At 41.3% G+C, this 18,117-nt stretch overlaps 1 protein-coding gene across 3 annotated transcripts in view; it reads right to left on the bottom strand.

The window, feature by feature from the left end:
* Positions 1-18,117, bottom strand: part of LOC112225654 (trace amine-associated receptor 13c-like) — a 122,946-nt gene that overhangs the window by 101,384 nt on the left and 3,445 nt on the right. For all 3 annotated transcript variants that reach the window (XM_042306705.1, XM_042306707.1, XM_042306706.1), the window contains exons 3-5: positions 2,034-2,079; positions 1,611-1,733; positions 1,242-1,352 (exon numbers count right to left, since the gene is read on the bottom strand). The gene's annotated coding sequence lies outside the window, so the exon portion shown is untranslated. The remainder of the gene's footprint in view (positions 1-1,241; positions 1,353-1,610; positions 1,734-2,033; positions 2,080-18,117) is intronic.

Below are 18,117 nucleotides of genomic sequence, written 5' to 3'. Positions count from 1 at the left end.
AGAATGTTGTGATTGACACAACATCGTCGAAAGCCTTGGCCAGGTCGATGAATACGGCTGCACAGTAAAGTCTCTTATCGATGGCGGTTATGATGTCGTTTAGAACCTTGAGCGTGGCTGAGGTGCACCCATGACCAGCTCTGAAACCAGATTGCTTAGCGGAGAAGGTATGGTGGGATTCGAAATGGTCAGTAAGGCATATTGAGCAGGGCTAGAGGCTCAACAGTGAAATAAGACAGTAATCACGAACCAGGACAGTAATGGACGAGGCATATTGATATTAGAGAGAGAGAGGCATAGCCAAGTGAACATATGGGTCTAGTGAGTGGTTGGGCTGACTTTGGACGCAGTTAGCAGGCCGATGCTAACAAGCTAACAGTTAGTAGACCGGGGCTAAACCAGCTAGCAGTTAGCAGGCCGGGTTAGCAAGCAAGCAGTTAGCAGGGGCTAGCAGTTAGCAGGCCGGGTTAGCAAACAACCAGTTAGCAAGGGCTAGCAGTTAGCAGACCGGGCAGGCAAGCTAGCAGTTAGCAGACCTGGGCCGGCAGCTAGCAGTTAGTAGACCGGGGCAGGCTAGCAGTTAGCAGGCTGGGTTAGCAAAGCAAGCAGTTAGCAGGAGCTAGCAGTTAGCAGACCGGGTTAGCAAGCAAGCAGTTAGCAAGGGCTAGCAGACGGGGCAGGCAAGCTAGCAGTTACCAGACCGGGCCCTGCAAGCTAGCAGCTAGCAGACCGGGTTAGCAAGCAAGCAGATAGTAGGGGCTAGAAAGCGATGGGGATGCGATGGGGACTCCCTATGGGACTCCTGATAAAGGCCGGTTGTGATACAGCCCAGGATCGAACCAGGGTCTGTAGTGATGCCTCTGGCATCGCAATGCAGTGCCTTTGACCGCTGCGCCACTCTGGAGACCTACTCCCTCTTTATTGTCTATGCATAGACACTTTAAGTCTAACTACATGTACATATTACCTCATCTAACCTGTGCCCCCGCACATTGACTCTGTACTGATACCCCCTGTATATAGCCTCGCTACTGTAATTTCACTGCTGCTCTTTAATTATTTGTTATTTTTATTCTTTACTTATCTATTTTTTTTTTTACTTAAGGTAGTTGATATGATGAAACAAGTACAATAGTTTGTCCACCATCGTGAACACATACGAAGATGGTCCATCATGTCCTATAGACAGATCTTGGGCTTAACGGCAAGAAAGTTGATTTATCATCAAAAAGGAAACATACAAAACCTGGAAGGCCATGGAGAGCCAGAGTGGAAGAAGCAATGTCTGAGGCCCTCACAGCTTGAAGACGGGGATTTGGAGACTGATGGGGGTGACGGGTTACAATAGGCCCCTGAAAGGAGGAAAATTATGATTCTTCTTTTTCTCTAAGAAAATAACAATAAACAGCCTTTCCTAGAGATAATTATTATACATATAAACATGTATTGTGCAGTAACGTGTGGTATTGTGTAATAATAACATGTATGATTCATACAAAGGTTCTGTAAAAAAAAACAGTGTTATAGTTTAAGATTGTACAGTGAACTTTTTAATAATTGTAATATGTATGCATTTCTTTACTAAAGATTTAGAAGAAAATTGTATTTACCTTAATAAATGAATGACAGCTCTCTTTCTCTCGCTCTCTCTACACAAGAGACATTGATTCATTGGGATGTGTGTGTTTGTGTGTGTCTGAGGCCAGGCTGCATGTTTGGTGTCAGGTTACAAGCTAGGGGTGTTACAAACAGAGAGAGAGAGAGGGAGAAACCCTGATCAAGGAGCAAAAGCCTTATTTTAAAATAAAATTATAATAAACTGTCTTTCCTACAAAAAATAATTATACATTTAAACGTTTATTGGGTATTAAAGTTTAGTATTGTTTAATAATAATATGTAAGGTTTAGTAAAAAAAAGTGTGTGTTATAGTTTTAATATTGCATAGTACATTTTAATAATAGTAATATGTATGAATTACTGTACTAAATATTTAGAGGAAAATAAGAAGATTTTCAAAGAAAATGTAATTTACCTTTAATGAAATCTCTCTCTCCCTCTCTCTCTCTCTCTCTCTCTCTCTACAAGAGAAATAGGTTAGTTGGGGTGTGTGTTTTTGTGTGTGTCTGAGGCCAGGCTGTGTGGATAGTGCCAGGTTACAATAGGAATCTGAAAAGGATCAAATGCCTTTTTTCTAAGAAAATAATTATAAACATTTTTCAATCCTACAAAAAAATTACGATAAATGTAAACATTTATTAGGTTTTAAAGTGTAGTATTGTTTAATAATAATATACAAGGTTTAGTAAAAAAAACATTAGTGGTATAGTTTAATATTGCAGTACATTTTGAATAATAGTAATATGTATGCATTTCTGTACTAAAGATTTATATATTAATATAAAAAGAGAAAATGTAATTTATAAACATATCTTTTACATTTTTACATTTTATTTCATTTGTATTTAATTAGGAAGTCAGTTAAAGAACAAAATCTTAATTTACAATTACGGCCTACCCCGGGCGACCCTGGGCAAATTATGCACCGCCCTATGGGACTCCAAATCACTGCAGGATGTGATATAGCCTGGATTTGAACCAGGGACTGTAGTGACGTCTCTTGCACTGAGAAGCAGTGCCTTAGAACACTGCACCACTCGGGAGAAATTAATAATGTCTAACCTTTAACATTTTAAAAAGAGTTCTCGGGGGGGGAAGGGTGTGTCCAAGGATGGCCTGTTCAGGGAGTGTCAATCAATTTTTTAAATTCTATTAATTAAAAAAACAACTCCAGAGGCCTCACACTCTCCTCTTTGAAAGGGCCATTGTAGTCTTTAAGATGGGTCCTTTATTTATGACTTAACCCCCCTGCTGTGTTCTTGTCGAATTGGACCGTTTTACAAGTTTTCTCTCTGAAAAATTAGGTCCATTTAAAGTACAGGTCATGCTCCAGCAGCCGCCCAAGTACCTTGCGCACCAGAGACACATGCGCGGCGTGTGTGGCGGAGTAGATCAAGATATCGTCAATATACACCATATGTGGGGCAATATAATTGACTTCGTAATTACAATGGTTGTCCCGTGCTCTATTATCATAACACTTTATATGAAAATCTTTGTGGTGGCCACATCACAAGCCAGAAAGGTATTTTCAAAAGAGGCTGCCAGTGTGTCTGGTGTTAAAACTGTACAGGCAAATAAGTCTGAGAGAAAAGCAGCAAAAACTCTAGCTATTGTTGTTTTCACCTATCTAAGTTGTTGGATTCCATTTCTATTTTCTTTTTTGTTTTTTTCTTTCTTAAGTGACAATTTATTATCATTCATCATCAGCTTTCTGCCACTTGCTAATTCCTTAATTAATCCAATAATTTATGCTTTATTTTATCCATGGTTCAAAGTGACGGCTAAACATATTTTATCTCTGAAGTTAAGGCGTTCATAGTACCTATATTTTTATTTCCCAGTTTGAAAAACATAGTTATGTTACACAATTGGTCTCTGACAATACAGAGATGAATGTGGTGTTGATACAGAATGATTTGTCTAGATTGGATTGGAATGACTTGGAAAACGTATAAGAAGCCATAAGCTTGTTTTATAAAATACATTGTAGTCATTTTGGGTTGTACATTCCAAAAACCAACGTCTGTTGTTGTTCCATGTTATTTAATGATAAGTTGTATGTAAGTATTCTAAAAGTACATTTTGAGAACGAGTCATTATGTATGTTTAACATCACCCCCTAGTGGCTCGATTGTTACACAACACCTTTAACAAGTGCAGTGAAGTTGAAATGTTCAATACTGCGTGATATCAGACAACGTCCAAGTCTATCTCAATGGCGTATGTAAGTAGTTGAGGGTAATATGCAAGAATATGCAATTGTGTACCACTACAATGTTCAGTAATAAACCATTTGAAAGGCATTTACAGTTTGCTCACCATTAATTATTACGCACACATTTGCTAAATATTACTCACCTGGGTATTATGACATGTATTAATGACTACAAAATGCATTATTGAATCAACTCAACAGTGCAGGACACTGTAGCAGACACTTCAACCTCAACATACTGGTTATGAACTCTACCACTACTCTCACTACATCACTGCTGCCAGGTCAGGGGTCACACCAGAGCAGCTTTCTCAGAAGCTGTTTTCTCTGAATTAAAATAGAGATTGGTAACACTTTATAATAACACCTTGTAAAAAATGTTTTATAATGGATGAGTAAATAGTTTATTAATAAATAATTTATCAATACTCCCAAATTAGTTTTAGGAAGCTAGTTATTCACACATTTATAAACAACTTTTATAGTATGTATTAATGATTTAAAAATTCATGAAATGTTTAATAAATGTAATTATAAACCATTTACTACTCATTCGTAAAGTCCTTTTGCAGACCATAAACACATGACTTCCTTCAGCACAGACTGTTTCAGAATAAAATGTTTCCTTAAACATCTTCTGTGATGTTTATACTTTAACCATTGATATGTTCTAGATCATTTTGAAAATTGTCAATTGAAAGAACTGTTGCGGCCGCCATGGCATTTGTCTTTATACATATTTTTATATATATTGTTTAATATATTTCACTGTGACCTGATGCTGCTGACTATCAGGCAGTGTGCAGGCTGTTACTGAGTGAGTGGTGGTGGGGGGGGGAGGACCGAGTGTGTTGAGAGCACGCTGCAGGTGAGTCATGGAGACAGAGCAGCATTCACATACGTGGTGTCAACTTTTTTCCAGTGGTAGGTAGGCTATTTAGATTGTCATTATGGAGACACCTATTTTCAGTCCTTTTTCCATAAAACATTTAACACGCTAGAACTGATAAAACAGCAACAAAGCACTGGAAAATGACTCTAGGCGCTCTAGAGGCTTTAGATCATTTCACTCAGAGATGGTTTATAGTAAACTCTTTTCTCATGTCGACTTTTCTAATGGAAAAACCTTGTCAATCTAAGGGTCTTACACGTGCTCAGTTCTTGGGCTTTAAAGTTTTTCCTTTATCTTACTAGGCAAGTCAGTTAAGAACAAATTCTTATTTTCAATGACGGCCTAGGAACAATGGATTAACTGCCAGGTTCAGGGGTAGAACAACAGATTTGTACCTTGTCAGCTCGGGGATTCGAACTTGCAACCTTTCGGTTACTAGTCCAACACTCTAACCCCTAGGCTACCCTGCCGCCCCGCATGAGTTGACATTTGAAATGGAAGTGATGAAACTCCCTTGCCTGCTTGTGTTATGGGAAAAAGTCCACAATGAAATGGCATTAAATGGTTTCGCTTTATCACATATATACAATATACAATGGGCTACCAAAATAATGTTTGATATATTTTCATAAATAACATTTTTATAATTTTATTCATACCATTTCATCCGTCCACTAACTATAGTCCCGACACAAATCTAAGGTTGCTGCCCAAGCAGGCTGGTCGTTCGTTCTATCGGTTTGGTTGCCAGAGACGAGACCCAGTTAAGTATTTTTGTTCTGTATTTGTGGACACGACCCAGTCATTAATTCTAAATGTTCCATAGCCATACTGGTTTTCAATGTTCTTATCCCTTGCTTGCTAGCCAACTACAGCTAACTTACAGTCACGTCAAACAGTGCAGCCAGAATAATGACAGTAGCTACATTGGCATTTGTTTAAACTGTTTTCTAGTGACATTTATTTGGACACATTCATAACAATGGGCTAATGATGCAATAGAAAATGTGCTCTCTCGTCAGGACATTGTTGTTCAGAGGAGCTAGCCAACAACACATCTAACACAATCACTTCAAATTGAAGCTGGAAACACCTCAAAATAGCTGCATTTAGTTTGGATTTACTTGTATTCTTTTGAAATTTCTTATCCATAAAAATGTGGCATGCAGATTCATGATTTCGACTGGCTGAGAAAAGTTCTCTGTTCTCTCCCAACACGTTCATCACTATGGGACAACTGGATATAGAATTTCAATATTGAAACAATGTTGGAAATGTCGGAAAGATAGCCAGCAAGGCTGATACAAATCTCTGCTTGCTCTACATGATTTTCATAGTGGTAATCCAGTTTATAAATTGCCTTGCTGAGCTGATGAGACAGTTCATTTCACACTGAGATGAAACAGAGCAAATTCAATGGCATAGCATTAGCCGGTGTTAACTTGTGGAAAAGACAGACTGGAATGGGGTTTTAACCAATCAGCATCCAGGATTAGACCCACCCGTTGTGTAATTGCATCTGTCATAAACTAGGCTATTCATTTCTATGCCATTGTAGGCTATTGTAGCCTACCATTTCATACAATAATTATGTTGAAATTATGATATTGCTGGTGCAGTTGTGTAAAGTACTTTTGTAAAAATACTACATAAGTCATTTTTTGGGCTATCTGTACTTTAAGTTACTTTTTATATTTTGGACAACTTTTGCTTTTACTTCACTACATTCCAAAAGAAAATAATGTACTTTTTACTCCATACATTTTCCCTGACACTCGTAGCAGGACAGGAACATGGTCCAATTCATGCACTTATCAGGAGAACATCCCTCAAATCAAATCAAATCAAATCAAATTTTATTTGTCACATACACATGGTTAGCAGATGTTAATGCGAGTGTAGCGAAATGCTTGTGCTTCTAGTTCCGACAATGCAGTAATAACGAGCAAGTAATCTAACTAACAATTCCAAAAAAAACTACTGTCATACACAGTGTAAGGGGATAAAGAATATGTACATAAGGATATATGAATGAGTGATGGTACAGAGCAGCATAGGCAAGATACAGTAGATGATATCGAGTACAGTATATACATATGAGATAAGTATGTAAACCAAGTGGCATAGTTAAAGTGGCTAGTGATACATGTATTACATAAGGATGCAGTCGATGATATAGAGTACAGTATCAACGTATGCATATGAGATGAACAATGTAGGGTAAGTAACATTATATAAGGTAGCATTGTTTAAAGTGGCTAGCGATACATTTACATCATTTCCCATCAATTCCCATGATTAAAGTGGCTGGAGTAGAGTCAGTGTCATTGACAGTGTGTTGGCAGTAGCCACTCAATGTTAGTGGTGGCTGTTTAACAGTCTGATGGCCTTGAGATAGAAGCTGTTTTTCAGTCTCTCGGTCCCAGCTTTGATGCACCTGTACTGACCTCGCCTTCTGGATGGCAGCGGGGTGAACAGGCAGTGGCTCGGGTGGTTGATGTCCTTGATGACCTTTATGGCCTTCCTGTAGCATCGGGTGGTGTAGGTGTCCTGGAGGGCAGGTAGTTTGCCCCCGGTGATGCGTTGTGCAGACCTCACTACCCTCTGGAGAGCCTTACGGTTGAGGGCGGTGCAGTTGCCATACCAGGCGGTGATACAGCCCGCCAGGATGCTCTCGATTGTGCATCTGTAGAAGTTTGTGAGTGTTTTTGGTGACAAGCCGAATTTCTTCAGCCTCCTGAGGTTGAAGAGGCGCTGCTGCGCCTTCCTCACGATGCTGTCTGTGTGAGTGGACCAATTCAGTTTGTCTGTGATGTGTATGCCGAGGAACTTAAAACTTGCTACCCTCTCCACTACTGTTCCATCGATGTGGATGGGGGTGTTCCCTCTGCTGTTTCCTGAAGTCCACAATCATCTCCTTAGTTTTGTTGACGTTGAGTGTGAGGTTATTTTCCTGACACCACACTCCGAGGGCCCTCACCTCCTCCCTGTAGGCCGTCTTGTCGTTGTTGGTAATCAAGCCTACCACTGTTGTGTCGTCCGCAAACTTGATGATTGAGTTGGAGGCGTGCATGGCCACGCAGTCGTGGGTGAACAGGGAGTACAGGAGAGGGCTCAGAACGCACCCTTGTGGGGCCCCAGTGTTGAGGATCAGCGGGGAGGAGATGTTGTTGCCTACCCTCACCACCTGGGGGAGGCCCGTCAGGAAGTCCAGTACCCAGTTGCACAGGGCGGGGTCGAGACCCAGGGTCTCGAGCTTGATGACGAGCTTGGAGGGTACTATGGTGTTGAATGCCGAGCTGTAGTCGATGAACAGCATTCTCGGCTGGGGATGCCGTCTGGGCCTGCAGCCTTGCGAGGGTTAACACGTTTAAATGTCTTACTCACTTCGGCTGCAGTGAAGGAGAGACCGCATGTTTCCGTTGCAGGCCGTGTCAGTGGCACTGTATTGTCCTCAAAGCGGGCAAAAAAGTAATTTAGTCTGCCTGGGAGCAAGACATCCTGGTCCGTGACTGGGCTGGGTTTCTTCCTGTAGTCCGTGATTGACTGTAGACCCTGCCACATACCTCGTGTCTGAGCCGTTGAATTGAGATTCTACTTTGTCTCTGTACTGGCGCTTAGCTTGTTTGATAGCCTTGCGGAGGGAATAGCTGCACTGTTTGTATTCAGTCATGTTACCAGACACCTTGCCCTGATTAAAAGCAGTGGTTCGTGCCTTCAGTTTCACACGAATGCTGCCATCAATCCACGGTTTCTGGTTAGGGAATGTTTTAATCGTTGCTATGGGAACGACATCTTCAACGCACGTTCTAATGAACTCGCACACCGTATCAGCGTATTCGTCAATGTTGTTGTCTGACGCAATACGAAACATCTCCCAGTCCACGTGATGGAAGCAGTCTTGGAGTGTGGAGTCAGCTTGGTCGGACCAGCGTTGGACAGACCTCAGCGTGGGAGCTTCTTGTTTTAGTTTCTGTCTGTAGGCAGGGATCAACAAAATGGAGTCGTGGTCAGCTTTTCCGAAAGGGGGCGGGGCAGGGCCTTATATGCGTCGCGGAAGTTAGAGTAACAATGATCCAGGGTCTTTCCACCCCTGGTTGCGCAATCGATATGCTGATAAAATTTAGGGAGTCTTGTTTTCAGATTAGCCTTGTTAAAATCCCCAGCTACAATGAATGCAGCCTCTGGATAAATCGTTTCCAGTTTGCAGAGAGTTAAATAAAGTTCGTTCAGAGCCATCGATGTGTCTGCTTGGGGGATATATACGGCTGTGATTATAATCGAAGAGAATTCTCTTGGTAGATAATGCGGTCTACATTTGATTGTGAGGAATTCTAAATCAGGTGAACAGAAGGATTTGAGTTCCTGTATGTTTCTTTCATCACACCATGTCACGTTGGCCATAAGACATACGCCCCCGCCCGTCTTCTTACCAGAAAGATGTTTGTTTCTGTCGGCGCGATGCGTGGAGAAACCCGCTGGCTGCACAGCTTCGGATTGCGTCTCTCCAGTTAGCCATGTTTCCTTGAAGCAAAGAACGTTACAATCTCTGATGTCCCTCTGGAATGCTACCCTTGCTCGGATTTCATCAACCTTGTTGTCAAGAGACTGGACATTGGCAAGAAGAATGCTAGGGAGTGGTGCACGATGTGCCCGTCTCCGGAGTCTGACCAGAAGACCGCTTCGTTTCCCTCTTTTTCTGAGTTGTTTTTTTTTTTGGTCGCTGCATGTGATCCACTCGGTTACACTGGTTGTAAGGCAGAACACAGGATCCGCATCGCGAAAAACATATTCTTGGTCGTACTGATGGTGAGTTGACGCTGATCTTATATTCAGTAGTTCTTCTCGGCTGTATGTAAAGAAACCTAAGATGACCTGGGGTACTAGTGTAAGAAATAACACGTAAAAAAACAAAAAACTGCATAGTTTCCTAGGAACGCGAAGCGAGGCGGCCATCTCTGTCGGCGCCGGAAGTACCAGAGGTCATCCCCTGGTCATTCCCTGGTCATCCCTACCGTCTCTGATCTGACAGACTGACTAAACACACATGGTTCATTTGTAAAGGATGTCTGAGTGTTGGAATCTGCCCCTGGCTATCCATAAATAACAATAAATAATATATTAATATAAGGAATTTGAAATGATTTATACTTTTAATTTAGATACTTTTAGGAATTGCATATACTTTTGATACTTAAGTATATTTGAAACCAAATACTTTTAGACATTTACTGAAGTAGTATTTTACTGAGTAACCATTTATTTTACTTGAGTCATTTTCTATTAACTTCTTAAGGTATAGGGGGCAGCATCTTTACTTTTGGATAAATCGGGTGCCCAATTTCAACTTCCTGCTACTCATGCCAAGAATATAAGATATGCATATTATTTGTAGATTGGGATGGGAAACACTCTGAAGTTTTTGAAACTGTTTGAATCATGTCTGTGAGTATAACAGAACTTATGTAGCAGGCAAAACCCAGAGGACTAACCGTTCAGATTTTTTTGAGGTCTCTGTCTGTTCGGTGAGTTCTCATTGGGAAACGATATTTCTTAGGAACTTGTTTTCAGTTCCTACCGCAGTTCCTATCTATTGTTTACAGGAAACTCATTCAACAATTTTAGATTAAGTTTTGTGGAAAAAGGACTGTGGGGTGGAGGGGGATGTATTTCTCCCAAGGGCAAAGAAATTCAAAAGGGGTGATGCTATTAATTAACAGTAATTTTGATCCAAATGTGCAAATTGTTCAAACAGATCATCAAGGTAGATGGATTATTTTAAATATGTTATTGGACAATAAACAGATAAAGATTATCCAAGCTTCTTTGAAAATATATATAAGAATTTACTAACTCTACAAGCAACACTAGACTCTATTATTAAGGTGGGACATTTTAATTTGGTCTTAAATACCTCTATGATCCGGAAAGGAAATCACACTACAAACTATCTTCCTCAGGCACTTAAGGAAATCATGAATGTCATGGATATATTTGAATTAGTGGATATATGGAGGCTTAAATTCCCTGACTTAGTGACATATACATGGTGGAGGCTTAATCAAGTTAGTCGTCTTAACTACTTTCTTATGCCTTTCTCTCTGGCACCAAAAGATAAAAAAGTGTTGATAGGAGACAGAATGCGGTAGGATCATCACATAATTAGCATATATATTACTCTTAGGATATTGGAAATTTAATCAAACCCTTCTAGATGATAAATTGTTTAGAACTAGGACAGAAGAATTTATAACTGACTTTTTCAGACATAACATAGGTACAGCAGATTCCCTTATTGTATGGGACACCTTTAAATGTGCATTTAGAGGCCATGCAATTCAGGACTCATCTATAAAACAAAATCAATTTAGATCAGAAGAGTCCATATTAACAAAGGAAATTGAATGACAAATAGTAGGCACAGAATAAGTTAGAAAAAAAACAAAAAGAAATGGAGGAACATTTTATTTTCCACCATAATTTGCAAATAAATTCATAAAAAAATCCTACAATGTGATTTTCTGGATTGTTTTTTCTTCTCATTTCGTCTGTCATAGTTGAAGTGTACCTATGATGAAAATTACAGGCCTCTCTCATCTTTTTAAGTGGGAGAACTTGCACAATTGGTGGCTGACTAAATACTTTTTTTGCCCCACTGTATATAAAGATCCAGTTCATTTAAAAAATTGGAGGCCTCCTACACTTCAGTTTTGTGATGCAAAAATCATAGCAAAATGCTTGGCGCATTGAATTTAAAAAAGTATTGTCAGATATTATTCATCCTAATCAGACAGTTTTTTTACATGGATGATACATTGGAGATAATATCAAACAAGTAATGGAAACAATAGAATACTATGAAATATCGGGGAACCAGGCATGATTTTCATAGCAGATTTTGAAAAGGCTTTGGATAAAGTACGACTGGATAAAGTACGACTGGAGCGCAGACCAGCTGGCTGGTGTGTTTACGGATATATTCAATCAATCCTTATCCCAGTCTGCTGTTCACACATGCTTCAAGAGGGCCACCATTGTCCCTGTTCCCAGGAAAGCTAAGGTAACTGAGCTTCCGTCATCATGAAGTGCTTTGAGAGACTAGTCAAGGACCATATCACCTCCACCCTAGACCCACTCCACCCTACCTGACACCCTAGACCCACTCCAATTTACTTACCGCCCAAATAGGTCCACAGACAATGCAATCTCAACCACACTGCACACTGCCCTAACCCATCTGGACAAGAGGAATACCTATGTGAGAATGCTGTTCATCGACTACAGCTCATCATTTAACACCATAGTATCCGACCCCACCCTGTGCAACTGGTTCCTGGACTTCCTGACGGCCGCCCCCAGGTGGTGAGGGTAGGTAACAACATCTCCATCCCGCTGATCCTCAACACTGGGGCCCCACAAGGGTGCGTTCTGAGCCCTCTCCTGTACTTCCTGTTCACCCATGACTGCGTGGCCATGCACGCCTCCAACTCAATCACCAAGTTTGCGGACGACACTACAGTGGTAGGCTTGATTACCAACAACGACGAGACGGCCTACAGGGAGGAGGTGAGGGCCCTCGGAGTGTGGTGTCATGAAAATAACCTCACACTCAACGTCAACAAAACTAAGGAGATGATTGTGGACTTCAGGAAATAGCAGAGGGAGCACCCCCCTATACACATCGATGGGACAGTAGTGGAGAGGGTAGTAAGTTCCTCGGCATACACATCACGGATAAACTGAATTGGTCCACCCACACAGACAGCGTCGTGAATAAGGCTGAAGAAATTCGGCTTGTCACCAAAAGCACTCACAAACATCTACAGATGCACAATCGAGAGCATCCTGTCGGGCTGTATCACCGCCTGGTACGGCAACTGCTCCGCCCACAACCGTAAGGCTCTCCAGAGGGTAGTGAGGTCTGCACAACGCATCACCAGGGGCAAACTACCTGCCCTCCAGGACACCTACACCACCCGATGTCACAGGAAGACCATAAAGATCATCAATGACAACAACCACCCGAGCCACTGCCTGTTCACCCCGTTATCATCCAGAAGGCGAGGTCAGTACAGGTTCATCAAAGCAGGGACCGAAAGACTGAAAAACAGCTTCTATCTCAAGGCCATCAGACTGTTAAACAGCCACCACTAACATTGAGTGGCTGCTGCCAACACACTGACTCAACTCCAGCCACTTTAATAATGGGAATTGATGGAAATTGATGTAAAATATATCATTAACCACTTTAAACAATGCTACTTAATATAATGTTTACATACCCTACATTACTCATCTCATATGTATATGTATATACTGTACCCTACATCATCTACTGCATCTTTATGTAATCCATGTATCACTAGCCACTTTAAAGTATGCCACTTTGTTTACATACCCTACATTACTCATCTCATATATACATGTATATACACTGTACTAGATACCATCTACTGCATCTTGCCTATGCCGTTCTGTACCATCACTCACTTATATATCTTTATGTACATATTCTTTATTCCTTTACACTTGTGTGTATAAGGTAGTAGTTTTGGAATTGTTAGGTTAGATTACTCGTTGGTTATTACTGCATTGTCGGAACTAGAAGCACAAGCATTTCGCTACACTCGCATTAACATCTGCTAACCATGTGTATGTGACAAATAAATTTGATTTGATTTGATAAATGCCTAGAATATGGGTTAAAGTTATGCATAGTAACCCTAGGTGTAAAATAGTAAATAATGGCTAGATCTCAGAAAGTTTTACCACAAAAATGGAAGAGGCAAGTAGAAGGGGAAAAAGTAAGGAACTTGTATGTCGAACTTGTGTGTTGGCCATGCATTAACCTTTTTGGGATAGGGGGCAGCATTTTCACTTTTTGATGAATAGCGTGCCCATAGTGAACTGCCTCCTACTCTGTCCCATATACTATTTGATAGAAAACACTCTGACGTTTCTAAAACTGTTTGAATTATGTCTGTGAGTATAACAGAACTCATAGGGCAGGCAAACTTCCAAACAGGAAGTGGAAATTCTGGGGCTGGTTGATTTTCAACTCATAGCCTATTCACATCCAAATAAGATATGGATCTGTTCGCACTTCCTACGCCTTCCACTAGATGTCAACAGTCAGTAGAACGTGGAATGAAGCCTCTAGTGTGATGTGGGACCGGAAGGCAGCTATTTGAGTCACTGGTCTGGCAGAATGCCAGTTCCTGGTACTCATGATATCTCTTGCGTTCCATTACTCTGTAGACAAAAATGAATGCTCTGGTTGGAACGTTATTGGATATATATGATAATAACATCCTGAAGATTGATTCTCTACTTAGGTTGGCCAGTTTATTCGTCCTGTATATACGTATATTTACTTCTGAGCGCCGTCTCAGATTATTGCATTGTATGCTTTTTTCGTAACGTTTAAAAGAAATCTGACACAGCGGTTGCATTAAGAACCAGTGTATCTTTAATTATATGTAAAACATGTATCTTTCGTCAAAGTTTATGATGAGTATTTCTGTTATATGACGTGGCTCTCTGTAATTACTCCGGATATTTTGGAGGCATTTCTGAACATGGCGCCAATGTTATCGAACAAAACATTAACGTATTGTGTAAGATGATGTCATATGAGTGTCATCTGATGAGGCTTATCAAAGGGTAGTGATTAATTTGATCTCTAATTCTGCTTTTGTGGCTCTAACTTTGGCTGGGAAAAATGGCTGTGTGTTTTTTTGGATTTGGTGGTGATCTAACATAAATATGTGTTGTCTTTTCGCTGTAAAACATTTTAAAAAATCAGACACGATGGGTAGATTTACAAGATGTTTAATTACATTTTAGGGTACCTGAGGATTAAATTGAAAAATAGTTTGACTTGTTTTAACACCCCAGCCATCCTACAATCTAAACTTGATGCCCTCAATCTCACACAAATTATCAGTGAACCTACAAGGTACCACCCCAAAGCCGTAAACACGGGCACCCTCATAGATATCATCCTTACCAATTTGCCCTCTAAATACACCTCTGCTCTTTTCAACCAAGATCTCAGCAATCACTGCCTCATTGCCTGCATCCGTAATGGGTCAGAGGTCAAACGACCTCCACTCATCACTGTCAAACGCTCCCTGAAGCACTTCAGCGAGCAGGCCTTTCTAATCGACCTGGCTGGGGTATCCTGGAAGGACATTGACCTCATCCCGTCAGTAGAGGATGCCTGGTTATTCTTTTAAATGCATTTCTCACCATCTTAAATAAGCATGCCCCATTCAAGAAATTTAGAACCAGGAACAGATATAGCCCCTTGTTCTCTCCAGACCTGACTGCCCTTAACCAACACAAAAACATCCTATGGCATTCTACATTAGCACCGAACAGCCCCCGTGACATGCAACTTTTCAGGGAAGCTAGAAACCAATACACACAGGCAGTTAGAAAAGCCAAGGCTAGCTTTTTCAAGCAGAAATTTGCTTCCTGCAACACAAACTCTGGGACACTGTAAAGTCCATGGAGAATAAGAACACCTCCTCCCAGCTGCCAACTGCACTGAGGATAGGAAACACTGTCACCACCGATAAATCCACTATAATTGAGTATTTCAATAAGCATTTTTCTATAGCTGGCCATGCTTTCCACCTGGCTAGCCCTACCCCGGTCAACAGCACTGCACCCCCCACAGCAACTCGCCCAAGCCTTCCCCATTTCTCCTTCTCCCAAATCCAGTCAGCTGATGTTCGGAAAGAGCTGCAAAATCTGGACCCCTACAAATCAGCCGGGCTAGACAATCTGGACCCTTTCTTTCTAAAATTATCTGCCGAAATTGTTGCAACCCCAATTACTAGTTTGTTCAACCTCTCTTTCATGTCGTCTGAGATTCCAAAAGATTGGAAAGCAGCTGCGGTCATCCCCCTCTTGAAAGGGGGACACATTCTTGACCCAAACTGCTACATACCTATATCTATCCTACCCTGCCTTTCTAAGGTCTTCGAAAGCCAAGTCAACAAACAGATTACCGACCATTTCGAATCCCACCATACCTTCCTCGCTTTGCAGTCTGGTTTCAGAGCTGCTCATGGGTGCACCTCAGCCACGCTCAAGGTCCTAAACAATATCTTAACCGCCATCGATAAGAAAGAATACTGTGCAGCCGTATTCATTGACCTGGCCAAGGCCTTCGAGTCTGTCAATCACCTCATCGGCAGATTCGATAGCCTTGGTTTCTCAAATGATTGCCTCGCCTGGTTCACCGACTATTTCTCTGATAGTGTTCAGTGTGTTAAATTGGATGGACTGTTGTCCGGGCCTCTGGCAGTCTCTATGGGGGTGCCACAGGGTTCAATTCTTGGACCGATTCTCTTCTCTGTATAGATCAATGATGTCGCTCTTGCTGCTGGTGAGTCTCTGATCCACCTCTACGCAGATGACACCATTCTGTATACTTCTGGCCCTTCTTTGGACTGTGTTAATTTGAACCACCCACCCCAGATCCGGTATATTTCTCATCAGCAACGCTGAATAGCATAGCGCAACAGTCAAATAATATTACTAGAAAATATTCATATTCATGAAATCACAAGTGCAATATAGCAAAACACAGCTTAGCCTCACCCTGTCATCTCAGATTTTGAACTTATGCTTTACAGCGAAAGCAATACAAGTGTTTGTGTAAGTTTATCCATAGCCTTATCCTTATCCATAGCATTATGTACACTTAGCATCAGGAAGCTTGGTCACGAAAATCAGAAAAGCAATCAAATTAACCGTTTACCTTTGATGATCTTCGGATGTTTTCACTCACGAGACTCCCAGTTAAACAGCAAATGTTCCTTTTTTTCCATAAAGATTATTTTTATACCCAAAATACCTTTGTTTGTTTGTCGCGTTATGCTCAGAAATCCACCGGAAAAAGCGGTCACGACAACGCAGACGGAAATTCCAAATAGTCTGCATAATGTCCACAGAAACATGTCAAACGTTTTTTATAATCATTCCTCAGGTAGTTTTTAAAATATATATTCGATAATATATCAACCGAGTCTGTAGCTTTTTCCGTAACAGCGGGAGGAACAATGGCCGCTTCACTCAATTGCACACAGCTCACTCTGAGAGCCCACACCTGTCCACTTATGCAATGTGGTCGTTCACGCTCATTCTTCAAAATAAAAGCCTGAAACTATGTCTAAATGCTGTTGACACCTTAGGGAAGCCATAGAAAAGGGAATCTGGTTGATATCCCTTTAAATGGGCAATAGGGATGCATAGGAACACAGGGGTTTCAAAATAAGAGTCACTTCCTGATTGGATTTTTCTCAGGCTTTCGCCTGCAATATCAGTTCTGTTATACTCACAGACAATATTTTTACAGTTTTGGAAACTTTACAGTGTTTTCTATCCTAATATGTCAATTATATGCATATTCTAGCATCTGGTCCTGAGAAATAGGCCATTTACTTTGGGAAAGTTATTTTTCCAAATGTAAAAATAGTGCCCCTAGCTTCAAGATGTTAACAACCCTCCAGACAAGCTTCAATGGCATACAACTCTCCTTCCGTGGCCTCCATTTTGCTCTTATATACAAGTAAAACTAAATGCATGCTCTTCAACCGATCACTGCCTGCACCTGCCCGCCCGTCCAGCATCACTACTCTGGACGGTTCTTACTTAGAATATGTGGACAACTACAAATACCTAGGTGTCTGGTTAGACTGTAAACTCTCCTTCCAGACTCACATCAAACATCTCCAATCCAAAGTTAAATCTAGAATTGGCTTCCTATTTCGCAACAAGCCTCCTTCACTCATGCAGCCAAACATACCCTCGTAAAACTGACCATCCTCTCGATCCTCGACTTCGGCGACATCATTTACAAAATAGCCTCCAATACCCTACTCAATAAATTGGATGCAGTCTATGACAGTGCCATCCGTTTTGTCACCAAAGCCCCATATACTTCCCACCACTGCGACCTGTACGGTCTCGTTGGCTGGCCCTCGCTTCATACTCGTCGCCAAACCCACTGGCTCCAGGTCATCTACAAGACCCTGCTAGGTAAAGTCCCCCCTTATCTCACCTCGCTGGTCACCATAGCAGCACCCACCCGTAGCACGCGCTCCAGCAGGTATATCTCTCTGGTCTCCCCCAAAACCAATTTTTACCCATTTTTACTTTGGCCGCCTCTCCTTCCAGCTCTCTGCTGCCAATGACTGGAACGAACTGCAAAAATCTCTGAAACTGGAAACACTTATCCCCTCACTAGCTTTAAGCACCAGCTGTCAGAGCAGCTCACAGATTACTGCACCTGTACATAGTCCACCTATAATTTAGCCCAAACAACTACCTCTCCCGACTACTGTATTTATTTAATTATTTTGCTCCTTTGCACCC

This window comes from Oncorhynchus tshawytscha, linkage group LG26, assembly GCF_018296145.1.
Source record: "Oncorhynchus tshawytscha isolate Ot180627B linkage group LG26, Otsh_v2.0, whole genome shotgun sequence".
Lineage (NCBI taxonomy): Eukaryota > Metazoa > Chordata > Actinopteri > Salmoniformes > Salmonidae > Oncorhynchus > Oncorhynchus tshawytscha.
This window is presented reverse-complemented; position numbering and strand designations above follow the sequence as displayed.